The sequence below is a fragment of the Lissotriton helveticus genome, chromosome 9, assembly GCF_964261635.1.
Source record: "Lissotriton helveticus chromosome 9, aLisHel1.1, whole genome shotgun sequence".
NCBI lineage: Eukaryota > Metazoa > Chordata > Amphibia > Caudata > Salamandridae > Lissotriton > Lissotriton helveticus.
The window spans coordinates 763,322,761-763,338,370 of NC_136070.1; positions in this window are offsets into that span (position 1 = coordinate 763,322,761).

The following is a 15,610-nucleotide window of genomic DNA, read 5'->3' on the forward strand; positions in this document are numbered from 1 at the left end:
GATCGTGCCTCATGTTGAATATCCACTTTTTAAACCCTCACAGGGACCAAAATTGCCATTTTTACAGAGTTTTGCTTACTCAGAAGCTTCAATTGTGACCAATTTCAGGCACAGAAATGACTTTAAACACATTTATTTTAGTTGAAAAAGTAATAATTCACATCCAACATTAATTTACAGCCAAAAGATTCAATGTTAAAATTTCATCGAAATTGACCATTTTGGGAACGTTCAACAGCTCCGCGGTCATCGTTTTTCGGCAGAAAATTGAATTTTTGGACTGTACCTAAAATGATTCAAAATGTCAATTGGATCTTGCCTCACGTTGAATAACCACTTTTTAAACCCTCACAGGGACCAAAATTGCCATTTTTACAGAGTTTTGCTTACTCAGAAGCTTCAATTTTGACCAATGTCAGGCACAGAAATGACTTTAAACACATTTATTTTAGTTGAAAAAGTAATAATTCAAATCCAACATTAATTTACAGCCAAAAGATTCAATGTTAACATTTCATCGAAATTGACCATTTTGGGAACGTTCGACAGCTCCGCGGTAATCGTTTTTCGGCAGAAAATTGATTTTTTGGACTGTACCTAAAATGATTCAAAATGTCAATTGGATCGTGCCTCATGTTGAATAACCACTTTTTAAACCCTCACAGTGACCAAAATTGCCATTTTTACAGAGTTTTGCTTACTCAAAAGCTTTAATTTTGACCGATTTCACGCACAGAAACTACTTTAAACACATTTATTTTAGTTGAAAAAGTAATAATTCACATCCAACATGAATTTACAGCCAAAAGATTCAATGTTAAAATTTCATCAAAATTGACCATTTTGGGAACGTTCGACAGCTCCGCGGTAATCGTTTTTCGGCAGAAGATTGATTTTTTGGACTGTACCTAAAATGATTCAAAATGTCAATTGGATCGTGCCTCATGTTGAATAACCATTTTTTAAACTCTCACAGTGACCAAAATTGCCATTTTTACAGAGTTTTGCTTACTCAGAAGCTTCAATTTTGACCAATTTCAGGCACAGAAATGACTTTAAACACATTTATTGTAGTTGAAAAAGTAATAATTCACATCCAACATTAATTTACAGCCAAAAGATTCAATGTTAAAATTTCATCGAAATTGACCATTTTGGGAACGTTCGACAGCTCTGCGGTCATCGTTTTTCGGCAGAAAATTAATTTTTTGGACTGTACCTAAAATGATTCAAAATGTCAATTGGATCGTGCCTCATGTTGAATATCCACTTTTTAAACCATCACAGGGAACAAAATTGCCATTTTTACAGAGTTTTGCTTACTCAGAAGCTTTAATTTTGACCCATCCCAGGCACAGAAATGACTTTAAACACATTTATTTTAGTTGAAAATTGATAATTCACATCCAACCGCAATTTACAGCCAAAAGATTAAATGTTAAAATTTCATCGAAATTGACCATTTTGGGAACGTTCGACAGCTCCGCGGTAATCGTTTTTCGGCAGAAAATTGATTTTTTGGACTGTACCTAAAATGATTCAAAATGTCAATTGGATCTTGCCTCACGTTGAATAACCACTTTTTAAACCCTCACAGGGACCAAAATTGCCATTTTTACAGAGTTTTGCTTACTCAGAAGCTTCAATTTTGACCAATGTCAGGCACAGAAATGACTTTAAACACATTTATTTTAGTTGAAAAAGTAATAATTCAAATCCAACATTAATTTACAGCCAAAAGATTCAATGTTAACATTTCATCGAAATTGACCATTTTGGGAACGTTCGACAGCTCCGCGGTAATCGTTTTTCGGCAGAAAATTGATTTTTTGGACTGTACCTAAAATGATTCAAAATGTCAATTGGATCGTGCCTCATGTTGAATAACCACTTTTTAAACCCTCACAGTGACCAAAATTGCCATTTTTACAGAGTTTTGCTTACTCAAAAGCTTTAATTTTGACCGATTTCACGCACAGAAACTACTTTAAACACATTTATTTTAGTTGAAAAAGTAATAATTCACATCCAACATGAATTTACAGCCAAAAGATTCAATGTTAAAATTTCATCAAAATTGACCATTTTGGGAACGTTCGACAGCTCCGCGGTAATCGTTTTTCGGCAGAAGATTGATTTTTTGGACTGTACCTAAAATGATTCAAAATGTCAATTGGATCGTGCCTCATGTTGAATAACCATTTTTTAAACTCTCACAGTGACCAAAATTGCCATTTTTACAGAGTTTTGCTTACTCAGAAGCTTCAATTTTGACCAATTTCAGGCACAGAAATGACTTTAAACACATTTATTGTAGTTGAAAAAGTAATAATTCACATCCAACATTAATTTACAGCCAAAAGATTCAATGTTAAAATTTCATCGAAATTGACCATTTTGGGAACGTTCGACAGCTCTGCGGTCATCGTTTTTCGGCAGAAAATTAATTTTTTGGACTGTACCTAAAATGATTCAAAATGTCAATTGGATCGTGCCTCATGTTGAATATCCACTTTTTAAACCATCACAGGGAACAAAATTGCCATTTTTACAGAGTTTTGCTTACTCAGAAGCTTTAATTTTGACCCATCCCAGGCACAGAAATGACTTTAAACACATTTATTTTAGTTGAAAATTGATAATTCACATCCAACCGCAATTTACAGCCAAAAGATTAAATGTTAAAATTTCATCGAAATTGACCATTTTGGGAACGTTCGACAGCTCCGCGGTAATCGTTTTTCGGCAGAAAATTGATTTTTTGGACTGTACCTAAAATGATTCAAAATGTCAATTGGATCGTGCCTCATGTCGAATAACCACTTTTTAAACCCTCACAGGGACCAAAATTGCCATTTTTACAGAGTTTTGCTTACTCAGAAGCTTCAATTTTGACCAATTTCAGGCACAGAAATGACTTTAAAAACATTTATTTTAGTTGAAAAAGTAATAATTCACATCCAACATTAATTTACAGCCAAAAGATTCAATGTTAAAATTTCATAGAAATTGACCATTTTGGGAACGTTCGACAGCTCCGCGGTCATCGTTTTTTGGCAGAAAATTGATTTTTTGGGCTGTACCTACAATGATTCAAAATGTCATTTGGATTGTGAATCATGTTGAATAACCACTTTTTAAACCCTCACAGGGACCAAAATTGCCATTTGTACAGAGTTTTGCTTACTCAGAAGCTTCAATTTTGACCAATTTCAGGCACAGAAATGACTTTAAATACATTTTTTTTGTTGATAAAGTAATAATTCACATCCAACAGCAATTCACAGCCAAAAGATTAAATGTTAAAATTTCATCAAAATTGACCATTTTGGGAACGTTCGACAGCTCCGCGGTCATCGTTTTTCGGAAGAAAATTGAATTTTTGGACTGTACATACAATGAATCACAATGTCAATTGGATCGTGCCTCATGTTGAATAACCACTTTTTAAACCCTCACAGGGACCAAAATTGCCATTTTTACAGAGTTTTGCTTACTCAGAAGCTTCAATTTTGACCAATTTCAGGCACAGAAATGACTTTAAACACATGTATTTTAGTTGAAAAAGTAATAATTCACATCCAACATTAATTACAGCCAAAAGATTCAATGTTAAAATTTCATCGAAATTGACCATTTTGGGAACGTTCGACAGCTCCGCGGTCATCGCTTTTCGGGAGAAAATTGATTTTTTGGACTGTACCTGAAATGATTCAAAATGTCAATTGGATCGTGCCTCATGTTGAATAACCACTTTTTAAACTCTCACAGTGACCAAAATTGCCATTTTTACAGAGTTTTGCTTACTCAGAAGCTTCAATTTTGGCCAATTTCAGGCACAGAAATGACTTTAAACACATTTATTTTAGTTGAAAAAGTAATAATTCACATCCAACATTCATTTACAGCCAAAAGATTTAATGTTAAAATTTCATCGAAATTGACCATTTTGGGAACGTTCGACAGCTCCGCGGTAATCGTTTTTCGGCAGAAAATTGATTTTTTGGACTGTACCTAAAATGATTCAAAATGTCAATTGGATCGTGCCTCATGTTGAATATCCACTTTTTAAACCCTCACAGGGAAAAAATTGCCATTTTTACAGAGTTTTGCTTACTCAGAAGCTTTAATTTTGACCAATTTCACGCCCAGAAATTACTTTAAACACATTTTTTTTAGTTGATTAAGTAATAATTCACATCCAACAGCAATTTACAGCCAGAAGATTAAATGTTTAAAATTTCATCGAAATTGACCATTTTGGGAACTTTCGACAGCTCCGCGGTCATCGTTTTTCGGAAGAAAATTTAAATTTTGGACTGTACCTACAATGATTCACAATGTTAATTGGATCGTGCCTCATGTTGAATAACTACTTTTTAAACCCTCACAGGGACCAAAATTGCCATTTTTACAGAGTTTTGCTTACTCAGAAGCTTCAATTTTGACCAATTTCAGGCACAGAAATGACTTTAAACACATTTATTTTAGTTGAAAAAGTAATAATTCACATCCAACAGCAATTTACAGCCAAAAGATTAAATGTTAAAATTTCATCGAAATTGACCATTTTGGGAACTTTCGACAGCTCCGCGGTCATCGTTTTTCGGCACAAAATTGAATTTTTGGACTGTACCTACAATGATTCAAAATGTCAATTGGATCGTGCCTCATGTTGAATAACCACTTTTTAAATTCTCACAGTGAACAAAATTGCCATTTTTACAGAGTTTTGCTTACTCAGAAGCTTCAATTTTGACCAATTTCAGGCACAGAAATGACTTTAAACACATTTATTTTAGTTGAAAAAGTAATAATTCACATCCAACATTAATTTACAGCCAAAAGATTCAATGTTAAAATTTCATCGAAATTGACCATTTTGGGAACGTTCAACAGCTCCGCGGTAATCGTTTTTCGGCAGAAAATTGATTTTTTGGACTGTACCTAAAATGATTCAAAATGTCAATTGGATCGTGCCTCATGTTGAATAACCACTTTTTAAACTCTCACAGTGACCAAAATTGCCATTTTTACAGAGTTTTGCTTACTCAGAAGCTTCAATTTTGACCAATTTCAGGCACAGAAATGACTTTAAACACATTTATTGTAGTTGAAAAAGTAATAATTCACATCCAACATTAATTTACAGCCAAAAGATTCAATGTTAAAATTTCATCGAAATTGACCATTTTGGGAACGTTCGACAGCTCTGCGGTCATCGTTTTTCGGCAGAAAATTAATTTTTTGGACTGTACCTAAAATGATTCAAAATGTCAATTGGATCGTGCCTCATGTTGAATATCCACTTTTTAAACCCTCACAGGGAACAAAATTGCCATTTTTACAGAGTTTTGCTTACTCAGAAGCTTTAATTTTGACCCATCCCAGGCACAGAAATGACTTTAAACACATTTATTTTAGTTGAAAATTGATAATTCACATCCAACCGCAATTTACAGCCAAAAGATTAAATGTTAAAATTTCATCGAAATTGACCATTTTGGGAACGTTCGACAGCTCCGCGGTAATCGTTTTTCGGCAGAAAATTGATTTTTTTGGACTGTACCTAAAATGATTCAAAATGTCAATTGGATCGTGCCTCATGTCGAATAACCACTTTTTAAACCCTCACAGGGACCAAAATTGCCATTTTTACAGAGTTTTGCTTACTCAGAAGCTTCAATTTTGACCAATTTCAGGCACAGAAATGACTTTAAAAACATTTATTTTAGTTGAAAAAGTAATAATTCACATCCAACATTAATTTACAGCCAAAAGATTCAATGTTAAAATTTCATAGAAATTGACCATTTTGGGAACGTTCGACAGCTCCGCGGTCATCGTTTTTTGGCAGAAAATTGATTTTTTGGGCTGTACCTACAATGATTCAAAATGTCATTTGGATTGTGAATCATGTTGAATAACCACTTTTTAAACCCTCACAGGGACCAAAATTGCCATTTTTACAGAGTTTTGCTTACTCAGAAGCTTCAATTTTGACCAATTTCAGGCACAGAAATGACTTTAAATACATTTTTTTTTGTTGATAAAGTAATAATTCACATCCAACAGCAATTCACAGCCAAAAGATTAAATGTTAAAATTTCATCAAAATTGACCATTTTGGGAACGTTCGACAGCTCCGCGGTCATCGTTTTTCGGAAGAAAATTGAATTTTTGGACTGTACCTACAATGAATCACAATGTCAATTGGATCGTGCCTCATGTTGAATAACCACTTTTTAAACCCTCACAGGGACCAAAATTGCCATTTTTACAGAGTTTTGCTTACTCAGAAGCTTCAATTTTGACAAATTTCAGGCACAGAAATGACTTTAAACACATTTATTTTAGTTGAAAAAGTAATAATTCACATCCAACATTAATTACAGCCAAAAGATTCAATGTTAAAATTTCATCGAAATTGACCATTTTGGGAACGTTCGACAGCTCCGCGGTCATCGCTTTTCAGGAGAAAATTGATTTTTTGGACTGTACCTGAAATGATTCAAAATGTCAATTGGATCGTGCCTCATGTTGAATAACCACTTTTTAAACTCTCACAGTGACCAAAATTGCCATTTTTACAGAGTTTTGCTTACTCAGAAGCTTCAATTTTGGCCAATTTCAGGCACAGAAATGACTTTAAACACATTTATTTTAGTTGAAAAAGTAATAATTCACATCCAACATTCATTTACAGCCAAAAGATTTAATGTTAAAATTTCATCGAAATTGACCATTTTGGGAACGTTCGACAGCTCCGCGGTAATCGTTTTTCGGCAGAAAATTGATTTTTTGGACTGTACCTAAAATGATTCAAAATGTCAATTGGATCGTGCCTCATGTTGAATAACCACTTTTTAAACTCTCACAGTGACCAAAATTGCCATTTTTACAGAGTTTTGCTTACTCAGAAGCTTCAATTTTGACCAATTTCAGGCACAGAAATGACTTTAAACACATTTATTGTAGTTGAAAAAGTAATAATTCACATCCAACATTAATTTACAGCCAGAAGATTAAATGTTAAAATTTCATCGAAATTGATATTTTTGGGAACGTTCAACAGCTCCGCGGTAATCGTTTTTCGGCAGAAAATTGATCTTTTGGACTGTACCTAAAATGATTCAAAATGTCGATTGGATCGTGCCTCATGTTGAATAACCACTTTTTAAACTCTCACGTGACCAAAATTGCCATTTTTACAGAGTTTTGCTTACTCAGAAGGTTCAATTTTTACAAATTTCAGGCACAGAAATGACTTTAAACACATTTATTTTAGTTAAAAAAGTAATAATTCACATCCAACATTAATTTACAGCCAAAAGATTCAATGTTAAAATTTCATCGAAATTGACCATTTTGGGAACGTTCGACAGCTCTGCGGTCATCGTTTTTCGGCAGAAAATTAATTTTTTGGACTGTACCTAAAATGATTCAAAATGTCAATTGGATCATGCCTCATGTTGAATATCCACTTTTTAAACCCTCACAGGGAAAAAAATTGCCATTTTTACAGAGTTTTGCTTACTCAGAAGCTTTACTTTGGACCAATTTCACGCCCAGAAATTACTTTAAACACATTTTTTTTAGTTGATAAAGTAATAATTCACATCCAACGGCAATTTACAGCCAGAAGATTAAATGTTAAAATTTCATAGAAATTGACCATTTTGGGAACGTTCGACAGCTCCGCGGTCATCGTTTTTCGGAAGAAAATTGAATTTTTGGACTGTACCTACAATGATTCACAATGTCAATTGGATCGTGCCTCATGTTGAATAACCACTTTTTAAACCCTCACAGGGACCAAAATTGCCATTTTTACAGAGTTTTGCTTACTCAGAAGCTTCAATTGTGACCAATTTCAGGCACAGAAATGACTTTAAACACATTTATTTTAGTTGAAAAAGTAATAATTCACATCCAACATTAATTTACAGCCAAAAGATTCAATGTTAAAATTTCATCGAAATTGACCATTTTGGGAACGTTCGACAGCTCCGCGGTCATCGCTTTTCGGGAGAAAATTGATTTTTTGGACTGTACCTGAAATGATTCAAAATGTCAATTGGATCGTGCCTCATGTTGAATAACCACTTTTTAAACTCTCACAGTGACCAAAATTGCCATTTTTAGAGAGTTTTGCTTACTCAGAAGCTTCAATTTTGGCCAATTTCAGGCACAGAAAGGACTTTAAACACATTTATTTTAGTTGAAAAAGTAATAATTCACATCCAACATTCATTTACAGCCAAAAGATTCAATGTTAAAATTTCATCGAAATTGACCATTTTGGGAATGTTCGACAGCTCCGCGGTCATCGTTTTTCGGGAGAAAATTGATTTTTTGGAATGTACCTAAAATGATTCAAAATGTCAATTGAATCGTGCCTCATGTTGAATAACCACTTTTTAAACCCTCACAGGGACCAAAATTGGAATTTTTACAGAGTTTTGATTACTCAGTAGCTTTAATTATGACCAATTTCACGCACAGAAATTACTTTAAACACATTTATTTTAGTTGATTAAGTAATAATTCACAACCAACAGCAATTTACAGCCAAAAGATTAAATGTTAAAATTTCATCGAAATTGACCATTTTGGGAACGTTCGACAGCTCCGCGGTAATCGTTTTTCGGCAGAAAATTGATTTTTTGGACTGTACCTAAAATGATTCAAAATGTCAATTGGATCGTGCCTCATGTCGAATAACCACTTTTTAAACCCTCACAGGGACCAAAATTGCCATTTTTACAGAGTTTTGCTTACTCAGAAGCTTCAATTTTGACCAATTTCAGGCACAGAAATGACTTTAAAAACATTTATTTTAGTTGAAAAAGTAATAATTCACATCCAACATTAATTTACAGCCAAAAGATTCAATGTTAAAATTTCATAGAAATTGACCATTTTGGGAACGTTCGACAGCTCCGCGGTCATCGTTTTTTGGCAGAAAATTGATTTTTTGGGCTGTACCTACAATGATTCAAAATGTCATTTGGATTGTGAATCATGTTGAATAACCACTTTTTAAACCCTCACAGGGACCAAAATTGCCATTTGTACAGAGTTTTGCTTACTCAGAAGCTTCAATTTTGACCAATTTCAGGCACAGAAATGACTTTAAATACATTTTTTTTTGTTGATAAATTAATAATTCACATCCAACAGCAATTCACAGCCAAAAGATTAAATGTTAAAATTTCATCAAAATTGACCATTTTGGGAACGTTCGACAGCTCCGCGGTCATCGTTTTTCGGAAGAAAATTGAATTTTTGGACTGTACCTACAATGAATCACAATGTCAATTGGATCGTGCCTCATGTTGAATAACCACTTTTTAAACCCTCACAGGGACCAAAATTGCCATTTTTACAGAGTTTTGCTTACTCAGAAGCTTCAATTTTGACCAATTTCAGGCACAGAAATGACTTTAAACACATTTATTTTAGTTAAAAAAGTAATAATTCACATCCAACATTAATTACAGCCAAAAGATTCAATGTTAAAATTTCATCGAAATTGACCATTTTGGGAACGTTCGACAGCTCCGCGGTCATCGCTTTTCGGGAGAAAATTGATTTTTTGGACTGTACCTGAAATGATTCAAAATGTCAATTGGATCGTGCCTCATGTTGAATAACCACTTTTTAAACTCTCACAGTGACCAAAATTGCCATTTTTACAGAGTTTTGCTTACTCAGAAGCTTCAATTTTGGCCAATTTCAGGCACAGAAATGACTTTAAACACATTTATTTTAGTTGAAAAAGTAATAATTCACATCCAACATTCATTTACAGCCAAAAGATTTAATGTTAAAATTTCATCGAAATTGACCATTTTGGGAACGTTCGACAGCTCCGCGGTAATCGTTTTTCGGCAGAAAATTGATTTTTTGGACTGTACCTAAAATGATTCAAAATGTCAATTGGATCGTGCCTCATGTTGAATATCCACTTTTTAAACCCTCACAGGGAAAAAAATTGCCATTTTTACAGAGTTTTGCTTACTCAGAAGCTTTAATTTTGACCAATTTCACGCCCAGAAATTACTTTAAACACATTTTTTTTAGTTGATAAAGTAATAATTCACATCCAACAGCAATTTACAGCCAGAAGATTAAATGTTTAAAATTTCATCGAAATTGACCATTTTGGGAACTTTCGACAGCTCCGCGGTCATTGTTTTTCGGAAGAAAATTTAAATTTTGGACTGTACCTACAATGATTCACAATGTTAATTGGATCGTGCCTCATGTTGAATAACTACTTTTTAAACCCTCACAGGGACCAAAATTGCCATTTTTACAGAGTTTTGCTTACTCAGAAGCTTCAATTTTGACCAATTTCAGGCACAGAAATGACTTTAAACACATTTATTTTAGTTGAAAAAGTAATAATTCACATCCAACAGCAATTTACAGCCAAAAGATTAAATGTTAAAATTTCATCGAAATTGACCATTTTGGGAACGTTCAAGAGCTCCGCGGTCATCGTTTTTCGGCACAAAATTGAATTTTTGGACTGTACCTACAATGATTCAAAATGTCAATTGGATCGTGCCTCATGTTGAATAACCACTTTTTAAATTCTCACAGTGACCAAAATTGCCATTTTTACAGAGTTTTGCTTACTCAGAAGCTTCAATTTTGACCAATTTCAGGCACAGAAATGACTTTAAACACATTTATTTTAGTTGAAAAAGTAATAATTCACATCCAACATTAATTTACAGCCAAAAGATTCAATGTTAAAATTTCATCGAAATTGACCATTTTGGGAACGTTCAACAGCTCCGCGGTAATCGTTTTTCGGCAGAAAATTGATTTTTTGGACTGTACCTAAAATGATTCAAAATGTCAATTGGATCGTGCCTCATGTTGAATAACCACTTTTTAAACTCTCACAGTGACCAAAATTGCCATTTTTACAGAGTTTTGCTTACTCAGAAGCTTCAATTTTGACCAATTTCAGGCACAGAAATGACTTTAAACACATTTATTGTAGTTGAAAAAGTAATAATTCACATCCAACATTAATTTACAGCCAAAAGATTCAATGTTAAAATTTCATCGAAATTGACCATTTTGGGAACGTTCGACAGCTCTGCGGTAATCGTTTTTCGGCAGAAAATTAATTTTTTGGACTGTACCTAAAATGATTCAAAATGTCAATTGGATCGTGCCTCATGTTGAATATCCACTTTTTAAACCCTCACAGGGAACAAAATTGCCATTTTTACAGAGTTTTGCTTACTCAGAAGCTTTAATTTTGACCCATCCCAGGCACAGAAATGACTTTAAACACATTTATTTTAGTTGAAAATTGATAATTCACATCCAACCGCAATTTACAGCCAAAAGATTAAATGTTAAAATTTCATCGAAATTGACCATTTTGGGAACGTTCGACAGCTCCGCGGTAATCGTTTTTCGGCAGAAAATTGATTTTTTTGGACTGTACCTAAAATGATTCAAAATGTCAATTGGATCGTGCCTCATGTCGAATAACCACTTTTTAAACCCTCACAGGGACCAAAATTGCCATTTTTACAGAGTTTTGCTTACTCAGAAGCTTCAATTTTGACCAATTTCAGGCACAGAAATGACTTTAAAAACATTTATTTTAGTTGAAAAAGTAATAATTCACATCCAACATTAATTTACAGCCAAAAGATTCAATGTTAAAATTTCATAGAAATTGACCATTTTGGGAACGTTCGACAGCTCCGCGGTCATCGTTTTTTGGCAGAAAATTGATTTTTTGGGCTGTACCTACAATGATTCAAAATGTCATTTGGATTGTGAATCATGTTGAATAACCACTTTTTAAACCCTCACAGGGACCAAAATTGCCATTTTTACAGAGTTTTGCTTACTCAGAAGCTTCAATTTTGACCAATTATAGGCACAGAAATGACTTTAAATACATTTTTTTTTTGTTGATAAAGTAATAATTCACATCCAACAGCAATTCACAGCCAAAAGATTAAATGTTAAAATTTCATCAAAATTGACCATTTTGGGAACGTTCGACAGCTCCGCGGTCATCGTTTTTCGGAAGAAAATTGAATTTTTGGACTGTACCTACAATGAATCACAATGTCAATTGGATCGTGCCTCATGTTGAATAACCACTTTTTAAACCCTCACAGGGACCAAAATTGCCATTTTTACAGAGTTTTGCTTACTCAGAAGCTTCAATTTTGACCAATTTCAGGCACAGAAATGACTTTAAACACATTTATTTTAGTTGAAAAAGTAATAATTCACATCCAACATTAATTACAGCCAAAAGATTCAATGTTAAAATTTCATCGAAATTGACCATTTTGGGAACGTTCGACAGCTCCGCGGTCATCGCTTTTCGGGAGAAAATTGATTTTTTGGACTGTACCTGAAATGATTCAAAATGTCAATTGGATCGTGCCTCATGTTGAATAACCACTTTTTAAACTCTCACAGTGACCAAAATTGCCATTTTTACAGAGTTTTGCTTACTCAGAAGCTTCAATTTTGGCCAATTTCAGGCACAGAAATGACTTTAAACACATTTATTTTAGTTGAAAAAGTAATAATTCACATCCAACATTCATTTACAGCCAAAAGATTTTATGTTAAAATTTCATCGAAATTGACCATTTTGGGAACGTTCGACAGCTCCGCGGTAATCGTTTTTCGGCAGAAAATTGATTTTTTGGACTGTACCTAAAATGATTCAAAATGTCAATTGGATCGTGCCTCATGTTGAATAACCACTTTTTAAACTCTCACAGTGACCAAAATTGCCATTTTTACAGAGTTTTGCTTACTCAGAAGCTTCAATTTTGACCAATTTCAGGCACAGAAATGACTTTAAACACATTTATTGTAGTTGAAAAAGTAATAATTCACATCCAACATTAATTTACAGCCAGAAGATTAAATGTTAAAATTTCATCGAAATTGACCTTTTTGGGAACGTTCAACAGCTCCGCGGTAATCGTTTTTCGGCAGAAAATTGATCTTTTGGACTGTACCTAAAATGATTCAAAATGTCGATTGGATCGTGCCTCATGTTGAATAACCACTTTTTAAACTCTCACGTGACCAAAATTGCCATTTTTACAGAGTTTTGCTTACTCAGAAGGTTCAATTTTTACAAATTTCAGGCACAGAAATGACTTTAAACACATTTATTTTAGTTAAAAAAGTAATAATTCACATCCAACATTAATTTACAGCCAAAAGATTCAATGTTAAAATTTCATCGAAATTGACCATTTTGGGAACGTTCGACAGCTCTGCGGTCATCGTTTTTCGGCAGAAAATTAATTTTTTGGACTGTACCTAAAATGATTCAAAATGTCAATTGGATCATGCCTCATGTTGAATATCCACTTTTTAAACCCTCACAGGGAAAAAAATTGCCATTTTTACAGAGTTTTGCTTACTCAGAAGCTTTAATTTTGACCAATTTCACGCCCAGAAATTACTTTAAACACATTTTTTTTAGTTGATAAAGTAATAATTCACATCCAACGGCAATTTACAGCCAGAAGATTAAATGTTAAAATTTCATAGAAATTAACCATTTTGGGAACGTTCGACAGCTCCGCGGTCATCGTTTTTCGGAAGAAAATTGAATTTTTGGACTGTACCTACAATGATTCACAATGTCAATTGGATCGTGCCTCATGTTGAATAACCACTTTTTAAACCCTCACAGGGACCAAAATTGCCATTTTTACAGAGTTTTGCTTACTCAGAAGCTTCAATTGTGACCAATTTCAGGCACATAAATGACTTTAAACACATTTATTTTAGTTGAAAAAGTAATAATTCACATCCAACATTAATTTACAGCCAAAAGATTCAATGTTAAAATTTCATCGAAATTGACCATTTTGGGAACGTTCGACAGCTCCGCGGTCATCGCTTTTCGGGAGAAAATTGATTTTTTGGACTGTACCTGAAATGATTCAAAATGTCAATTGGATCGTGCCTCATGTTGAATAACCACTTTTTAAACTCTCACAGTGACCAACATTGCCATTTTTAGAGAGTTTTGCTTACTCAGAAGCTTCAATTTTGGCCAATTTCAGGCACAGAAAGGACTTTAAACACATTTATTTTAGTTGAAAAAGTAATAATTCACATCCAACATTCATTTACAGCCAAAAGATTCAATGTTAAAATTTCATCGAAATTGACCATTTTGGGAATGTTCGACAGCTCCGCGGTCATCGTTTTTCGGGAGAAAATTGATTTTTTGGAATGTACCTAAAATGATTCAAAATGTCAATTGAATCGTGCCTCATGTTGAATAACCACTTTTTAAACCCTCACAGGGACCAAAATTGGAATTTTTACAGAGTTTTGCTTACTCAGTAGCTTTAATTATGACCAATTTCACGCACAGAAATTACTTTAAACACATTTATTTTAGTTGATTAAGTAATAATTCACAACCAACAGCAATTTACAGCCAAAAGATTAAATGTTAAAATTTCATCGAAATTGACCATTTTTGGAACGTTCAACAGCTCCACGGTCATCGTTTTTAGGCAGAAAATTGAATTTTTGGACTGTACCTACAATGATTCAAAATGTCAATTGGATCGTGCCTCATGTTGAATAACCACTTTTTAAACTCTCACAGTGACCAAAATTGCCATTTTTACAGAGTTTTGCTTACTCAGAAGCTTCAATTTTGACCAATTTCAGGCACAGAAATGACTTTAAACACATTTATTGTAGTTGAAAAAGTAATAATTCACATCCAACATTAATTTACAGCCAGAAGATTAAATGTTAAAATTTCATCGAAATTGACCTTTTTGGGAACGTTCAACAGCTCCGCGGTAATCGTTTTTCGGCAGAAAATTGATCTTTTGGACTGTACCTAAAATGATTCAAAATGTCGATTGGATCGTGCCTCATGTTGAATAACCACTTTTTAAACTCTCACGTGACCAAAATTGCCATTTTTACAGAGTTTTGCTTACTCAGAAGGTTCAATTTTTACAAATTTCAGGCACAGAAATGACTTTAAACACATTTATTTTAGTTAAAAAAGTAATAATTCACATCCAACATTAATTTACAGCCAAAAGATTCAATGTTAAAATTTCATCGAAATTGACCATTTTGGGAACGTTCGACAGCTCTGCGGTCATCGTTTTTCGGCAGAAAATTAATTTTTTGGACTGTACCTAAAATGATTCAAAATGTCAATTGGATCATGCCTCATGTTGAATATCCACTTTTTAAACCCTCACAGGGAAAAAAATTGCCATTTTTACAGAGTTTTGCTTACTCAGAAGCTTTAATTTTGACCAATTTCACGCCCAGAAATTACTTTAAACACATTTTTTTTAGTTGATAAAGTAATAATTCACATCCAACGGCAATTTACAGCCAGAAGATTAAATGTTAAAATTTCATAGAAATTAACCATTTTGGGAACGTTCGACAGCTCCGCGGTCATCGTTTTTCGGAAGAAAATTGAATTTTTGGACTGTACCTACAATGATTCACAATGTCAATTGGATCGTGCCTCATGTTGAATAACCACTTTTTAAACCCTCACAGGGACCAAAATTGCCATTTTTACAGA